We start from the raw sequence: 18,833 nt of genomic DNA, 5'->3' as shown, positions 1-18,833 counted from the left end.
TTACCTGCTATTTCTCTCCTTTACTGAGGCTTAGCCTTTTGAAATAAAACCAGACAGTTTTCTAGCGAAGTTTAATGCCCATCCTTACAACAGACTTCAACCTTGAAGAAGAAAGCACAGACCTGGCTAATATGAGAGGAAGGAAAGGGAAAAATAAATGAAGATAAAAGTTAAATATTTTAAAATATTTTTGTTCTCATTTTTTTTTCTTTTTGCCTTAAATACTTGGAAGCCAAGATTCGAATTTCATGCTCAGTACCCAAAGAGTAAGAATATTTACTAATGTTATATCTCTTTTAGAATTTGTCTAGCAGCTTTTCCAGTTTTCACTGAGGTAAAAAGAAGTAAAAAAAGAAGACTGAGCATGGTGGCTCACACCCGTAATCCCAGCACTTTGGGAGGCCAAGGCAGAAGGATAGCTTGAGCCCAGGAGTTTGAGACCAGTCTGGGCAATAAAGCAAAACCTCATCTTTACAATAAATAAAGAAAGAAAAGGAAAAAATAATATTTATTAGTTTATTTTTCTTAAATTTTGATTTCTGTCAGTCTTGTTTCACTTTGTTACTAATGCCTACTAATATGTTTTCCTACTTATTTAAATCAGTATTGATTTTTTAAAAACTGGTCAAATTCATTGCAGCCATGAAGGAGTAGCTAGAGTTGAGTAGGTTACAGGAACAAAGACATGCTGAAGCTGTCCTGCAGGACTCAAGGAGACAGAACATGATTTGAGAATTGAAAATTCCTTCTTGATGTCCAGCCATTCTGGTAACTGGGTAGCTTCTAATGGCTCCATTTTGTGCTCCACTATAATGGAGACAATTATTCTGAGTCTGATTGTCCTTCCAATAAGTCACCAATATGTGTACTCTCTTCTTTTGCTCAACACAATAGGATCTGTTGTATTAGCTTCTCCTTCTTCTTGGCTTCTCCTGCTTGTAGGCTTCTACTAGTTACATTTCTCTTTTTCTTTCAGTTTTTGCCTTTGCCAACAGTTGAACTCCTTTCAAAGAAAGGTGATATTCTTCAGGCCAGTTAGCTACAATTATCTCCATTGAACAGTCTTCATGATCGGACAAATCACAGGTTTTTGACTGAATGATGGGTTGCTTTTCCTTGGATTAGATAACTGCTCTCATTCATATCAATTGTGGTTAAGGTGACAGGGTCGTCTTACACAAGCAAAGAACTACACACAGAAGTAATATTCTAGAAGAAGACTATAGGGAAAATCCTTTCTAAGGGACTGTAAGCAGACAGCTTTCTTAAGGCTTAGCTTGTTCAGTATTGCTGTTAAAAGTAAGATACATAAGGCAAATATTACTCTCAAGATAGTATAAATATATCCTTTCTCTTTGGGAATAAAATCCCACCCCAACTCATGAAGACATTGTTTGGTCCTATGACTTCTATGAGATAATGACCAAAGTGTAAATAGGTACATTCTCACAGTCTAGGTTATTTAGTCTTAAATAAGAACTTATACAACATTGTAACCTGTGACTATAAAATGAAATTACACTTTCTATTTGTACCTAAGTTATTATAACATAAGTTGCCCAGTGGCCCCCTAAATATTCCCATCATCTCTGATGAAAACTTCCAATCTCTAGATTATTTTGTAGATCCATTTGCTCAGTGCTTTATCTGTTTAGTGCTGTTATATTTTATTTTATTTTATTTTATCTTTTTTTGAGACAGGATCTCACTCTGTTGCCCAGGCTGGAGTGCAGTGGTATGATCATAGCTCACTGCAACCTTGAATTCCTGGGCTCAAGTGATCCTCTGGCCTCAGCCTTCTGAGTAGGTAGGACTACAGGCACACATCACCGTACCCAGCTAATTTTTAAATTGTTTTTGTAGAGACAGGGTCTCACTATGTTGCCCAGACTGGTCTTGAACACATGGGCTCACCGCTGCCTCCCAAAGTGCTGGGATTACAGGCATGAACCACCGCACCTGGCCTGTTTAGTGTTGCTATAAAGGAATACTTGAGGCTGAGTATTTTATAAAGAAAAGAGGTTTATTTAGCACACAGCTTTGCTGGCTGGAACATTCAAAATTGGGCATCTGGTGAGGGCCTCAGGCTGCTTTCACTCATGGCAGAAGGCAAAGGGAAGCTGGTATGTGCAGAGACACAGTGAGAGAGGAATGAAAGAGTCAGAGAGAGGAAGTGCCAGGCTTTTTTTTTTTTTTTGAGATGGAGTCTCTGTCACCCAGGCTGGAGTGCAGTGGCGCAATCTCAGCTCACTGCAACCTCCGCCTCTCAGGTTCAAGTGATTCTCCTGCCTCAGCCTCCCAAGTAGCTGGGATTACAGGCATGTACCACCACACCTGGCTAATTTTTGTATTTTTAGTAAAGACGGGGTTTCACCATATTGGCCAGGCTGGTCTCGAACTACTGACCTCAGGTGATCCACCCACCTCAGCCTCCCAAAGTGCTGGGATTACAGGCATGAGCCACCCCACCCTGCAAGGCTCTTTTTAACAACCAGCTTTCATGGGAACTAAGAGAGTGAGAACTCACTACCCCCACAGTGAGGAGGTTAATTCATTCATAAAGCATCCACCTCCATGACTCAGATATTTTCCATTAGGCCCCATCTCCAACATTGGGGATCAAATTTCAACATGAGGTTTTGGGGGACAAATATCTAAACTATAGCACCCAGCTTCCACTAGCTTGTAGATACAAATAAGTCACATTAAGTGGAATAACCCAATAGTCACAGGCTCACAGCACCTGCATAATGCAGGACTTCAGTCTCCTTTTAAAATGTCAGTTTCTAGAGGTGTTTTTAGGCATCTTCAGTGGGTGTCTCACATATGCTCACAAACACACACTGATTCAGCAACCACCCACCAGGCACCACATTTGCTTACTGGAGCTATAGTTCTTCCACCAGCACTGTGTTTTCCCAAAGGATCTGGTTCTGCTCCGTTGGCATGGTAATTTCTTCTGGGTTTTGCAGTATTCAAGGAGGCCTCTGGATCATTTAATGAGCACTGCAGGCACCAAGTTCCCTATAGATGCTGCAGAGCCTGGGCATCAGCTTCTGCCTCTGCTCCACCAGGCAGCGTAGTTCTTACTGGTCTCAACCACTCCTCTGCCTGTTAGTGCCTCTCTCTTTAGGCAATGCCTTCACCACTATCTCTCACCAAGCACCACCACAAAGGCACTGAAGGAAGGATGCTTCTCTTCCTCTTGGATTCAATTCTGCAGGAGGAATTCAAATCAGTGGCATCAGTGTTTTACAACTTTCAGTGAAACAGTGCTTTCAATTTTTACTTGCAGACCACTCTTTCTTTAGGTCCCAGACACCCACTCAGGGGACTTGTATATGATAAGAAGCTGAATGACAGCCACCAGCCTGCCTACAGAGCACTATTATCCTCCTACGAAGGCTCTCTTACAAACTCAAGTTTATTGTTTCTGACTCAGCTTTTCTTCAACGTGATTTCTCCCAAGAGGGAAATTTTTCCTTATAAAAGTGATTCCTGTTGGGCCAGAGATCCCTGTTCATGTCGGGAATTCACCTAACTTCAAATTGAGATTCCCTTCTGTGCTTGGATACTATTTGGTACCTTGTCCTTTCCCAGTTTCATCTGGTAGAGTGGAAGATCTTCAAGTAATGCACAAATACATATGCTATCTCCGCCATTGAAAGAGAACCAAGACATCCCTATAGACATTAGCAAGTGACAACATAATGATTAAAAATACTGTTGAGATGAGAAAAACAAAATCCACTTCATTTGTGTCACAGTCAACTGCTTAGTCTAATATGTGTAATTATAGACTTGCAGTTTTCAGCAACTTTACAGAAATTTTTTCAAAAATAATAAATCATTGAAATCCAGAATCTTAAAATAATTTTGAAAGCTGTCAGTAGCTCATAAAACTCAATAACAAAAGGCCGGGAGTGATGGCTCATGCCTGTAATCCCAGCACTTTGGGAGGCTGAGGCAGGTGGACTCACCTGAGTTCAGGAGTTCAAGACCAGCCTGGACAACATGGTGAAACCCCATCTCTACAAAAATACAAAAATTAGCCGGGCATGATGGCGTGTGCCTGTAATCCCAGCTACTCGGGAGGCTGAGACGGGAGAATCACTTAAACCCAGGAGACGGTGGTTGCAGTGAGCCAAGATTGCGTCACTGCACTCCAGCCTAGGCGGCTGAGCAAGAGTACGTCTCAAAATAATAATAATAATAATAATAATAATAATAATAATAATAATAGTGCCTGTCTCGCAGGATTGTGGTAAGGATTGGGTGAGATTTCACACATATATCCTAAAAATGTTGCCTACATATATCTAAAAATGCATGTTATCATTTTAACAAGTACATATTATTACATTGTATAAATGTTTCATAATTTATTTGTGTTTAAGTTTCAAGTATCAGAGGAAAATCTTATTTCTTTTATTATTTCTAAATTATTGAAAGTTATCTCACCATAATCTTTCTGGAACAACTAACCAGCTGACACACAGCAAAGTATATGTGATCATTATTATTATGCCTTTAATTTATGTATGAGTGCTTTTCATTTTAAGTTAAAAAAAACTTAAAAGATTTTGAAGTAATATGTTTTAATAAGCTAAAAACTAAACTTTTTTTTTTTTTGAGACAGAGCCTCCCTCAGCCATCCAGGCTGGAGTGCAATGGCACCACGTCGGCTCACTGCAGCCTCCGCCTCCTGGGTTCAAGTGATTCTCCTGCCTCCTGAGCAGCTGGGATTACAGATGCACACCACCACGCCCAGCTAATTTTTGTATTTTATATATATATATTTTTGACATGGAGTTTCACTCTTGTCACCCAGGCTGGAGTGCAGTGGCACCACGTCGGCTCACTGCAACGTTCGCCTCCCGGGTTCAAGTGATTCTCCTGCTTCAGCCTCCCAAGTAGCTGGAATTACAGGTGCCCACCACCACGCACAGCAAATGTTTGTATTTTTAGTAGAGACGGGGTTTCACCATATTGGCCAGGCTGGTCTTCAGCTCCTGACCTTGTGATCTGCCCGCCTCGGGCTCCTAAAGTGTTGGGATTACAGGCGTGAGCCAGTACTTTTTTTTTTATGGAATGATTTATTCCATTTCATAAATGGACAGTGTAAACAGACACTTATGATGCCTCATATCACATCCCTGGGGCCCACCCCTTATTTCTACAACAAATATGGTACACAGATACCAGTAAGACTCGAACTCCCATAGAGTCCACCTCCAGCTCACCTTGTGTGTGTGTTTCTGCTTCTGCCTCAGCATCTTACCTGTAGATGTAAGCGCTCACTCTGGCAGCAAGCACAGAGTGGCTATCAACCTGTAGAGCGTCCCACATTTGTGCTATTGTCAATTGCTACTTATTACTACAATTATGTTGCTGTACTTATTGTGGTAAAGTTCAGAGGAAAATAAGATCTTATACAAACGTGTTATATGTTTCTTAGAAATAGAAGATTGTATTTTTTTCTTTTTTTGTGGCTTAGTCCATTTGTACTGCTGTAACAAAATACCTGAGACTGTGTAATTTATAAATAATAGAAATATATTTTGTACAGTTCTGGAGGCTGAAAAGTCCAAGACCAAGGTGCCAGCAGGTTCAGTGTTTGGTGAGGGCCCTCATCTCTGCTTCCAATATGGTGCCTTGAACACTGTGTCTTCACATGGAGGAAGGGAGGGAAGGGCAAAAGGACCCAGGCTGTTTCCCTCTAGCCTTTTTATAAGGCACTGATCCATTCATGAGGGGACCGCCCTTATGACTTAATCACTTCCCAAAAGACCCCTCCTCTTAATACCACCAGAATGGGGATTAGGTTTCAACATGGATTTTGGAGGGGACACATTCAAACCATAGCACTGGCAAAGAATATTTTATAATATCCTGGCTACTTCATCCATTTATGCACCCTGCCTTTCACTGTAGGTATTTAAGTTTCTAGGCCATCTTCAGAAACTTTACTTAAGTTAAACCACATAGTAAATTATACAAATATTACCTTGGTAAAAATTTTGGAAAGAGTGGAGGCCAGACGTGGTGGCTCACGCTTGTAATCCCACCACTTTGGGAGGCCAAGGCAGGCAAATCACGACGTCAGGAGATCGAGACCATCCTGGCTAACACTGTGAAACTCCGTCTCTACTAAAAATACAAAAAAATTAGCTGAACGTGGTGGCGGGCGCCTGTAGTCCCAGCGTCTCAGGAGGCTGAGGCAGGAGAATGGTGTGAACCTGGGAGGCGGAGCTTGCAGTAAGCCGAGATCGCGCCACTGCACTCCAGCCTGGACGACAGAGCAGGACTCTGTCTCAAAAAAAAAAAAAAAAAAGAAAAGAAAAGAGTGGAAATGTCAGGGCTGGCTTCAGATGAACGCCTGTAGTATTTCATTGTTAAGTATGACATTGGCTATTGGTTTCACATAAGTAATTATTATTATGGTAAGGGAGTTGCCTGCAATTCTAGTTTGAATCTGAGGTTGGCACTTAATTTGTATTAAATATATTTTCAGCATTTATCTAGATGCATTCATGAACTGTTTCCTTTAACTGTTTAATGTGATTGACTTTGTATATAACATATACATACATATGACAGGCTTTCAAAGAGTGGATTATTTTTCTTTTTTTTTTTCTTCTTTTTTTGAGACAGAGTCTTGCTCTGTCATGCAGGCTGGAGTGCAGTGGCGAGATCTCGGCTCTCTACAACTTCTACCTCCCTGGTTCAAGCAATTCCCCTGCCTCAGCCTCCCGAGTAGCTGGGATTACAGGTGAACGCCACCATGCCCAGCTAATTTTTTTGTATTTTTAGTAGAGACGAGGTTTCACCATGTTGGCCAGACTGGTCTCAAACTCCTGACCTCAGGCAATACGCCCACCTCGGCCTCCCAAAGTGCTGGGATTACAGGCATGAGCCACTGCACCCGGCCAGATTATTTTTTACTATTGAAATAAATCTCACTTTGAGACATGACTGGTATATTTTTCTAATATTGTATTTGGAATTATTTTCCATTTTAATTTCTGTTGTTAATCAGTTTTGATGACAGAGTCATCTTAGCCTCCTAATATTGAAAAGTTTTCCATTGTTTCTATTTGCTCCAAAATATCTCAATAGAATATGTGGTATCTGTTCTCTGAAATATGATGTAAAATAGTTTATCAGTTAAACCATTTGTGTAGTTTGTTTTAGGGAGAGTTAATTATTTGACCATCTTCTCAACAACTTCTGTTGTTACTAGTCTATTTAGTCATGACTCTTCTTGGCTAATTTGTTCAAAATTTTGCCATAAAGTTGCATATTACATGTTCATGTAATATAATTTTTTTCTTCGGATTTTTGAGTGCATCTCTTTTCTCATTTATAACCTGGTATATTTGTTGTATTTTTTTCTCCTCTCACTCTCTCTCTTTTGTTATAATTCAGTGCCATTTGGCTGGGAGTGCCTGAGATACATACCCCTTGTCAGTAAGGCTTCCCCATTGGCTATGATTCTCCCTTTGTTTCACAGTGCATGGATCATCACTGCCTAAGTTTTTTCTCTGATTCTTTGCATTCAGTGCTTCAATAGCTGACACGTCCCCTACTTGCCAACACATTCATACTTTGTATATGTTAATGCTGTTACAGTCTAATCCATCTTTTACAGTCCAATCAAATTGGTTTAGAGCCTTGCTATTTGAGGTGACTTCATCCATTATTGGTTTTTGCTTTTGACATGAAAACAACATTAATTTTCTGATTTTAAAAACAACACAAACTGGTAGTAAAACATTTAAATATTACACTACAGCATAAAGAATGTAAAATTTACCAGAGATATACTACTGAGTTAAAGTCACTGTTAGTGTTTTGGAAAACATCCTTTCAGATCTCCCTTAATTTAAAAAAAAAAAAAAATGGCCGGGTGCAGTGGCTCACGCCTGTAATCCCAGCACTTTGGGAGGCTGAGGCAGGCAGATCACCTGAGGTCGAGAGTTTGAGACCAGCCTGACCAACATGGAGAAACCCCGTCTCTACTAAAAATAAAAATTAGCTGGGCGTGGTGGCACATGCCTGTAATCCCAGCTACTCCGGGGGCTGAGGAAGGAGAACTAGGGAGGCAGAGATTGCAGTTAACTGAGATCGCGCCATTGCACTCCAGCCTGGGCAAAAAGAGCAAAACTCCCTCTCAAAATAAATAAATAAATAAAAAATACTGTAAGTATATGCCTTTTTGTTACTTACTTTATGTACTCAAAAATATATCACAGACATTTTCCCATGTCAATAACTGCAAATGTATGTTATCATTTTAACAAGTACATATTATTAGATTGTATAAATGTTTCATAATTTATTTGTGTTTAAGTTTCAAGTATCAGAGGAAAACCTTATTTCCTTTATTATTTCTAAATTCCTGAAAGTTATCTCACCATAATCTTTCTAGAACTAACCAATTTCTTTCTTTTTTTTTTGTTTTTTGAGATGAAGTCTCACTCCGTCGCCCACTGGGCTCACTGCAACCTCTGCCTCCTGGGTTCAAGCAATTCTATTGCCTCAGCCTCCTGAGTAGCTGGGATTACAGGCGTGCGCCACCAGGCCTGGTTAATTTTTGTATTCTTAGTAGAGACGGGGTTTCACAACGTTGGTCAGGCTGGTCTCGAACTCCTGACCTCATGATCTGCCCACCTCAGCCTCCCAAAGTGCTGGGATTACAGGCATGAGCCACCACGCCTGGCCCCAATTTCCAAGTTTATCATGTCCCAGGCCCTCGGCTAAGACACTTTACATGCATTAGCTTATTTCATTCTTCTTACAAAATAAGAGCAAAACCTGAGTGAAAAGTGAAATCACAGACCACATTCCAGGTGACTGGGCACCATAATTTTACCACACGAAAGTGACTTTTTTCTCTACTTGTTTTCAAAGCCCTCTTGAAGCTACTTGTTGACCCTCTGGGGCTGAATTTTCACTTTCACTTCAGTTAGCATTTATTGAGCCCTTACCAACACTGATTTGAGCCCAGTTTCTTCATCTATAAAATAAGATTATTGGATTAGTTGTTTCTCGGACTTTTTCCAGCTCTGAAGTGTTTGATTCTAAGTAGAAGACATTGTGGCAGGTGGGTTTGTGTGTTTTCAGGGAAAGGGGAAAGACACAATGATTGTAAAATGTCCCTTACTATTAAAGAGTTTATGATATATCAGCAAAGACAAATATGTAGACAACTCATTAGAAAGTGTAAAGCTTAAATCTTTTTTTTTCCCATCTTACTCCTTTTATTATACAGCGAACCATCTTTAGTGTGAAATTAATGGTTAGATATATAAATGTGAGGGATAACATGAGAAAATCTAGGAGAAAAAAAATCTTCATTTAAATCTGAGATTGTGGGATTATCAGCTCCAATTAGCCTTAATCAGCAACTTACCTATTTTTATTTATTTATTTATTTTTTGTGACAGAGTTTCACTCTGTCACCCAGGCTATAGTGCAGTGGCATGATCTCAGCTCACTACAACCTTCGCCTCCCAGGTTCAGGCTATTCTCCAGCCTCAGACTCCCCAATAGCTGGTTTTATAGGCACCTGCTACCATGCCTGGCTAATGTTTGTATTTTTAGTAGAGACGGGGTTTCGCCACATTGGCCAGGCTCGAACTCCTGGTCTCAAACTTGCGACCTCAGGTGATCCACCTGCCTCAGCCTCCCAAAGTGCTGGGATTATAGACATGAGCCACTGCGCTCGGCCTCTATTTTTTTTTAAATGCACAAATAAGACAAGCTTGATAATTTAACTTTTAAATTGGCAATTGAAGCTCTAGGATGTCCTTAACTTTTTTAAAAGATCATTTTAAACCAAAGGACTAATTCAACACACAGCAGAAATGGTACAAATTTCAGATTTGGCTTTTGCTGAATAGAGCCTAAGAATGAAGAAACATTTCCCTTTTCCAGATTACTTAAGTAATTTAAAATATAAATAATTGCATTAAGTCTCACTGAGCAGAGAACGTGAAAGTTCCTGGTATAAAAAAGTAAAACCCTTAGGGTTTGAAGTTTGATAGTCATTTCATTTTGTGGTAGAAAAGACACTAGATTTTGTTTGCTTTCCATAATTACTTCACTCTCTCCCTCCATTTCAAAATTGAGATTCACAAATGAACTGAATACCACTGTCTCCGGTTGATCTGTCTGAACAATGGAATCCGTCTGCAATTTATTCTGTTGGGTTTTTTTTTTTTTTTTTTTTTTTTTTTTGAGACGGAGTCTCACTCTGTCATCAGGCTGGAGTGCAGTGGCGCAATCTCAGCTCACTGCAACCCCTGCCTCCAGAGTTCAAGCAATTCTTCTGCCTCAGCCTCCCAAGTAGCTGGGACTACAGGGGCGCACGACCACACCCAGCTAATTTTTGTATTTTTAGTAGAGATGGGGTTTCAGCATGTTGACCAGGATGGTCTCGATCTCTTGACCTCATGATCCGCCAGCCTCAGCCTCCCAAAGTGCCGGGATTACAGGCGTGAGCCACCATGCCTGGCCTTATTCTGTTGATATTGTCTTTCTGCTCCTACAGACATTCTCCTCCTCTTCCTCCTACTCCTCTGTTGGTACTGTCTTTCTGCTTCTGTAGACATCCTATTTTTCTCCTCCTCTTCCTTCACTCCACCTCCTCCACCTCCTTCTTCTTATGGGTCAAGAGTAGGCAAAACATCTTTCCTCTCTAGGCCATCAACTTCATCTTCATCTGTGCTGTATTCCTTCATTGTTTCATCACTAACAAAGAGGATGGCTCTCTTTGGGACTTTCTTCTTTCCTTGTATCACTCCCAGTTCTACATTTTCAAAGCCTCTTTTGTCACTCATCCAATCTCACGTTTCCCCGTGAGATAAAATTTGGTTTATGGTTGTCCTGATATCAACGGTTCCTTTTGGACCATCTAAAGTTTAGATCTTTTAAGTGGCGTTTTATGGGAACACATCAGAGGACAAATTGACTAAACAAGTCAGAGACGGCTTCACGGAGAACGTGAAAATTCAGCTGAGCTCAAAGGCCAAATAAACAGCAAGCGGGCAAATATTCAGGTATGTAGAGATTTAAGCTGTGATTTGAGATGAAGAGTAGGCTGGGTGCGGTGGCTCACGCCTGTAATCCCAGCACTTTGGGAGGCTGAGGCGGGCGGATCACAAGGTCAGGAGATGGAGACCATCCTGGGTAACACAGTGAAACCCCATCTCTACTAAAAAAAAAAAAAAAAAATACAAAAAATTAGCCAGGTGTGGTGGCATGCGTCTGTAGTCCCAGGTGCTCAGGAGGCTGAGAGAGGAGAATCACTTGAACCCAGGAGGCAGACATCGCAGTGAGCCAAGATTGTGCCACTGCACTCCGGCCTGGGCGACAGAGTGAGACTGTGTCTCAAATAAATAAATAAATAAATAAATAAATAAAATAAGATGGAGAGTAAATGGAATGGAGGATGTGCCTGACACTGTCCATTTAGCCTTTGGCTTCCCTCCCCACTGTGCTCCATTCTTCTCCATCATGCTTTGTGCCCTGGGAAACTTACCTGCATTGGTGGAATTGTTTATCCTCTGGATTCGAGATGCGTTTTCTAGCTTGGAGATAAGAGGGTGGGGAGAGAGTGAAGTATTCAAGATCTTTATTCCTTTGGCCCCTTCCCTACCATATTTCCGTGGCTTACTCGCTCTCTCTACTGAAGTTCACAACTTTTGTCTAGAGTCCTGCTCTGTACACTTCTCTCTCTGGGTTCTGGCAGAGTTCCTTCCCCTCAGCCTTCATACCTAGATATTCAGTTGCAAAAGTCCCCCACCCACCCTAAAGCCAGCCTGGGAATACTATACCATGTCCTGTTGGCTCCCTAAACTTTGTCCATGTTTGCAAATAATCACCTTACTAAAAATCTCCTATAATTACGCAGGTTAATATGCCATCCATTTCTTGCTGTTACCTTAATACTGTTGCTGTGATTACAGGAATCATTTAATATGCTTCTACATTTTCATAATTGTGAAATCACAATGTATCTTATCAGTGATGTGTAGGTTCCATTGTGCTTCTTGGTCCCTGACCCAAAAGCTTTTGTTAAATCAATGACATATAATCATAATATATAGTCATATAATCAATGGCATGTTAGAATTGAGGAACTATGGTATGTAGTGAAAGATACTCTAGTAAAGGGCTGAAAAGGCCCATCTCATATTCTTGTGGAAAAAAAGACCATTTGAATTTTACTCTATAGGCAACCAAGAGCAATTGCTTGGCTTCTAGAACAGAGTGCCATAATTAGGCTTGTGATATAAAAAAATAATAAACTTTCAACAGTATGAAGGGTGAACTGAATATAGAGGTCTGAATACAGGAAGGCCAATTAGGCTGCTGTTGCAATAATTCAGATGAAAAGCAGTGAAGGTCCAAGTAGGGCAGTTAGAGTAGAAATAAAGAGGATGAGATAGATATAACAGCCTGATGAGCTGCTACAGTTGCAAGAAAAAGTGGTTAAATCATGGTAGCTCAAGTATTGGGTTTATGACCTACAGCAAATCTGAAAGGATAGGTACAGACCCACAAAGCTTCCTTCTCCTAGGTGCTAGGAACAATAGCACCATCTATGTGGAAACTAGGGAAGAGTTCTCAACCTTATACTAATAACTTTTTTTTTTTTTTTTTTGAGATAGTGTCTCTCTATATCATCCAGGCTGGTCTCAAACCGCTGGGCTCAAGTAATCCTTCCAACATACCAAGAACTGTGAAGGCCATAAGACAATAACAATTAAAACTGGATGATAGACCAGGCATGGTGACTCATGCCTTCAAAACCCAGCACTTTGGGAGGCTGAAGCAGAAGGATCACTTGAGCCCAGAAGTTCAAGACCAGCTTGGGCAACATAGTGAGACTCCGTCTCTATTCTAAAAAAATGGAATAAAAATAACATAAAAAAATGAAACTGGATGATGGGTAAATGAGATTTATTGTTATTCCTCCAGCTTTTGTTTAATGTTTGGAGTTTTTTATATTAAAAAATTTAAAAATTTTTTTTAAACTTTGAGAAACATCTCTCAAATACAGAAGAATTTGGATTAAATTGAAGAAAAAATAGAGAGACAAAAACATTAGAGGTTAGGAATACAGTCTCTGAGCAAGACTGAGTTCATTTCTAAATCAGAAACCAAGACTCACAAAATACTCAAGCTTCCCATAGCTTCAGCCCTCTTCCTCTCTCTCTTAAGCCATAGAAGGGGATAATCCTAATTCTAAAACTTACAAAGCCTTGACTATGTACCAGGAACCATTTCATACATCTTACAAGCATTAACTCATTCAATCCTAACTAGTCTCCTGTTATAGATAAGGAAACTGAGCCACAGAAAAGTTCAGAAGTCCAAGGGCAGCTGGGCGCAGTGGCTCACACCTGTTATCCCAGCACTTTGGGAGGCTGAGGCAGGTGGATCATGAGGTCAGGAGATCGAGACCAACCTGGCCAACATGATGAAACCCCGTCTCTACTAAAAATACAAAAATTAGCTGGGTGTGGTGGTGCGTGCCTGTAATCCCAACTACTTGGAAAGCTGAGGCATGAGAATCACTTGAACCCAAAAGGCAGAGGTTGAGGTTGCAGTGAGCTGAGATCATGCCACTGCACTCCAGCCTGGCGACAGAGCAAGACTCTGTCTCAAAAAAAAAAAAAAAAAAAAAAAAAGAAAAAAGAGAAAAAAAAGAAGTCCAAGGGCACACAGATGGTAAGCAACAGACACAATCAGACATTCTGGTTCCAGAAGGTGAGTTTGTACATACTACATATCACAGAGTATAGTGTAGATGTTATTACAAAGAGAATATACCCATTTCTAATATTATGGTACAGTTTACAGTTCCCAGGTAAAAAGAGAGTGGACAGTCAAGCAGAATTCACCAACATTTTTTGGGTGAAAAGCAGATTTGGACAGAACTGCTCATAAATGAACCATGGAAAAAGTCTACTATAATAAATAAGTACACAAACTAAAAGAAAGAAAACATCATGGTACTATTGGATAATAGTTCAGAAAAAATACAGGTTTTTATATAAAAGTTTTTATATAACACATTATATACAGGTTTTTATATAAAAGTTTTTATATAACACATTATATAAAGGTTTTTATATAACACATTAAACCAAAAAAATTGCTAAATAATCCAAAGATTTAAACTTAAGATCTAAAAACATGAAACTGCATAAAAAATAACTAAATACACACACACACACACACACACACTCTCAGTGTGCAGATGGGGGGATTAAAAATATATATATAAACAGGGCCAGGTGCAGTAGCTCACGTGTAAGTGTCTGTAATCCTAGAACTTTGGGAGGTTCACAAGGCAGGAGGATCACTTGAGCCAGGAGTTCCAGACCAGCCTGGGCAAGACAAGGAGATTCTGTCTCTACAAAAATTTTTTAAAAATTAGCCAAGCATAGTGGTGCACATCTGTAGTCCTAGCAACCCAGAGGGGTGAGGTGGAGGGATCACTTGAGCCCAGGAGGCCAAGACTGCAGTGAGCCATGTTCATGCCACTGCACTCCAGCATGGGTGACAGAATGAGACTTTGTCTCAAAAAAAAGTAAAACATGAATACTTTTACACTATAAATATTTATATATACTATAAATATATATTTTTATATACATATATTACATATAAAATATTTTTTAAATATTTATTGATAATTATTCAGGATTGATAATATTTATTTGGGATTGAGCATAGCAATGGGAACATGGTGAGCATATTCAGGGAGGTAATGAAAGACAAGAGTTGTTAAAGAAAAAATGAAAATATTACATAAGTGTCTGTAAACAATTATTCTTCATTACAAGAATCAATAACAAGGGTGGCAGTGCAAGGCTGGACAGGCAGTTGCTAGGCAGATGTAATCACAGAAATATTTTTTGTGTACGGTTGTGATGGCCTTTGTGCAAGGTTGTGGTTTTTTGCAGTCAGTCTTTTGTGATAGTTCTTATCAGGTATACAAGCATGACAACCCTCCTTTTGTGGCCTTCTCTGGCTCCATATTTCAGGGTTTGACACAAGTGACTCCTTTTTGATCCTGACAACTTTCATACGTCCCCCTTTTGATCAAAAGATTTTTTTACAAGCATTGCTGATCAGTTATCCCATAGTTAGGGCTTGTTTTGTTTTTTGTTTTTTGTTTTTCCTACTTTTAAAAAAAGTAGGCCAGGCATGGTGGCTCACCCCTGTAATCCCAGCACTTTGAAAGGCCAAGGCGGGCAAATCACTTGAGCTCAGGAGTTCGAGACTAGCCTGGCCAACATGGTGAAATCCTGTCTCTACTAAAAATACAAAAATTAGCCAGGCATGGTGGTGCATGCCTGTAGTTCCAGCTACTTGGGTGGCTGAGGCAAAAGAATCACTTGAACCCGGGAGGCAGAGGTTGCTGTGAGCCAAGATTGTACCATTGCACTCCGGCCTGAGCAACAGAGTGAGACTCTGTCTTAAAAAAAAAAAAAAAAAAAAAGTCTAAACAGTGTCTTGATATGTTGCCCAGGCTGGAGTGCAGAGTCTGTTCATAGGCTCAGTCACTGTGCACTATAGCATTGAACTCCTGGGCTGAAGTGATCCTCTTGCTTCAGCCTCCTGAGTAACTGGGACTGGAGGCAAATGCCATCACACCCAGCTATGGAGTTAGGTTTTGATTGTCCCTCAATGTCAAGACTTATGTGTCCCAAGTTGTTGTCTAGTCCTACATTGGAGGGAGTGACTCATGACTAAGAGTCAGTGGCAAAACCTTTTTAGCAAGGGAGGTTTGGAGGAAGTGACTCTCAGGCTAAATCTGCCGGGAATCCATTGTTAAGTTTTTGTGTGTTCCATAAGTGTTGTCTATCATCTCAAAATGCTGGACCAGCATTATTCTGCAAAGAGTTGTATATCTGCAGAAATGTGACAGGCAACAGGTACAAAATTTAAAAAGGAAAACACTAAGTAAAATTAATAGTGATATCCCAGTTTGCATAATGGTTGTAAGCCATGAGCCTATGCTTAAAGGCAACCAATTGAATAAATCAAATGGCCATGGGAAATTGGATGAGACCTGGTTTTTTCGTTGTTGTTGTTGTTTGTTTTTTGAGATGGAGTCTCATTCTGTTGCCCAGGCTGGAGTGCTGTGGCACGATCTCGGCTCACTGCAACCTCCGCCTCCTGGGATCAAGGGACTTTCCTGACTCAGCCTCCTGAGTAGCTGGGATTACAGGTGCATGCCACCACACCCGGGTAATTTTTATATTTTTAGTAGACTTGGGGTTTCACCATGTTGGCTAGGCTGGTCTCGAACTCCTGAGCTCAAGTGATCTGCCCGCCTCGGCCTCCCTAAGTGCTGAGATGACAGGTGTGAGCCACCGCACCCGGCCATATGAGACCTGCTGTAACCATGGCTTCTTTTCTTATTTTGTGTATTTGGGTCTCAACTTCCCCAGAAGAATTTATCCTGGTACAGCATGTAGTGTTTGTGTTGATACAGATATCTCTGTTTAGCTAGTAGGTAGCAATCCTGTTATTTAGCATTCCATGACTTGGTTGAATTAAAGCAGAGAGAACTAGCTCAAAAAAAAAAAAAAAAAAAAAAGAAAAGAAAAGAAAAAAGGACCCTTAGTATAATATGAACAAAAAGTTGTATTACGGATGTTGCCAAAGTTACCCATTAACTAAAGGATTTCTTACATCAAGTTCTGTCAAGTTACGTGCAATAGCTACTAATTGTGAAATTTCCATTACACCTGTCAAAGACAAAAGGTAGGCATAAGCAAAGAAAAAATAGGGATAAGAGTCTCATTACGATGGAGAATCTTATTCCATTGTCTTGGGAAAACCCATCTACAGTATGAAACTGTCAAATTCACATACTGGTTTTGGTGTAAATGTTTCTGGTCCTGGCACTGGGTGGTCCAGTGAACTTTTGGGGAAGCCTTTACATTAGGCATGAGGTTTGTCCCTTAAAAGTTATTCAGTTTCATCTTATAAGGCCTGAAAAACAGAGCAGTTCTTTTTTTTTTTTTTGAGATGGAGTCTTACTCTGTCACCAGGCTGGAGTGCAGTGGCTCGACCTCGGCTTACTACAATCACCGCCTCCTGGGTTCAAACAATTCTCCTGCTTCAGCCTCCCAAGTAGCTAGGACTACAGGCACGTGCCACCATGCCCAGCTAATTTTTGTATTTTTAGTAGAGACAGGGTTTCACCATGTTGGCCAGGAAGGTCTCGATCTCTTGACCTCGTGATCCGCCCGCCTCGGCCTCCCAAAGTGCTGGGAGTCACCGCACCCGGCTAAAACAGAGCAGTTCTTATACTTAGTTGAATAATTGTAGCCAGATATTGGTGGGAATGAGGTGAATTCAGGATCTAATCTAGTCTATAAGCAGATATCAAAAACCCAAAACACTGCACAGGGCTACAGTTTTGTTTTTCAAATTAAGCAGAGGTCAACCATGATACAGGGCTACAATCTAGTCACAGGTGTATTATAGCTTTTTTAAAAAACAACAAAAAACAACAACAACAAAAACACATAACTTTCTTTCCAGTCATCCCAATTTCTACTAAAAACAATCAGAAAAAGACAAAATTATTTGTAAAATAATTTAGTGTCATCAATGTTGGTATGATCATTTACAGAAGTGCAGCAAGAGTAGTTATTTTTCACACAGAAATTTTATCTTTTATCTTTTTTGTTTGTTTGTTTGTTTGTTTGTTTTGAGTCAAGGTCTCGCTCTATTACCCAGGCTGGAGTGCAGTGGCATGATCTCAGCTCACTGCAGCCTCGACTTCCCAGGCTTAAGCCATCCTACCAGCTCAGTGTCTCAAGTAGCTGGACCTAAAGGCATGTGCCACCATGCCCGGCTAATTTTTGCATTTTTGTAGAGATAGGTTTCACCATGTTGTCCAGGGTGGCCCCAGACTCCTGGCCTCCAGCGATCCGCCCACCTCAGCCTCCCAAAGTGCTAGGATTACCGGCACGAGCCACTGTGCCTGGCAGAAATCTCATATTTAAAAACCACTTGAGGCTGGGAAGCCAAACCAAAAGAGACTTCAGATTTTGCCTGCAGTACCTATAAATGATTTTTTTTTTTTTTTTTTTTTTTGAGACGTAGTCTCACTCTGTCACCCAGGCTGGAGTGCAGTGGTGCTGTCTCAGCTCACTACAACCTCTGCCTCCTGGGTTCAAGCGATTCTCCTGCCTCAGCCTCCCAAGTAGCTGGGATTACAGGCACGGGCCACCACACCCAGATAATTTTTGTATTTTTAGTAGAGATGGGGTTTCACCATGCTGGCGAGGCTGGTTTCAAACTCCTGACCTCGTGATCCACCTGCTTTGGCTTCTCAAAGTGCTGGGATTACAGGCATGAGCCACCGTGCCCGGCCTAAATTATTTAAATATAACATCCCAGTCAAAATCTTGCTAGTAAAGCCAAAATTTTCAATTGTATCCTGTTATAAAGAGAGCAGATCTTATTGAACTTATGCAAACTATTTTATTTATCTATCATTTATCTGTTTATTTATTTATTTTTTGAGACAGAGTTTCACTCTTGTCGCCCAGGCTGGAGTGCAATGGTGCGATCTCAGCTCACTGCAAACTCTGCCTCCCGGTTCAAGCGATTCTCCTGTCTCAGCCTCCCGAGTAGCTGGGATTACAGAGGCCCACCACCATGCCTAGGTAATTTTTGTATTTTTTTTAGTAGAGATGGGGTTTCACCATGTTGGCCAGGCTGGTCTGGAACTCTTGACCTCAGGTGATGCACTCGCCTTGGCCTCCCAAAGTGCTGGGATTATAGGCGTG

At 40.6% G+C, this 18,833-nt stretch overlaps 1 non-coding gene across 1 annotated transcript; it reads left to right on the top strand.

The window, feature by feature from the left end:
* Positions 1 to 280: 280 nt before the first annotated feature.
* On the top strand, positions 281 to 341 carry LOC112133255 (U7 small nuclear RNA). Its single transcript, XR_002914927.1, has one exon. It is a non-coding gene; the product is annotated as a U7 small nuclear RNA (small nuclear RNA).
* The last annotated feature ends 18,492 nt before the right edge of the window (positions 342 to 18,833 follow it).

The sequence above is a fragment of the Pongo abelii genome, chromosome 3, assembly GCF_028885655.2.
Source record: "Pongo abelii isolate AG06213 chromosome 3, NHGRI_mPonAbe1-v2.0_pri, whole genome shotgun sequence".
Lineage (NCBI taxonomy): Eukaryota > Metazoa > Chordata > Mammalia > Primates > Hominidae > Pongo > Pongo abelii.
Note: the sequence above shows the minus strand (reverse complement) of the source record. Positions and strands in the feature narration are given on the sequence as shown.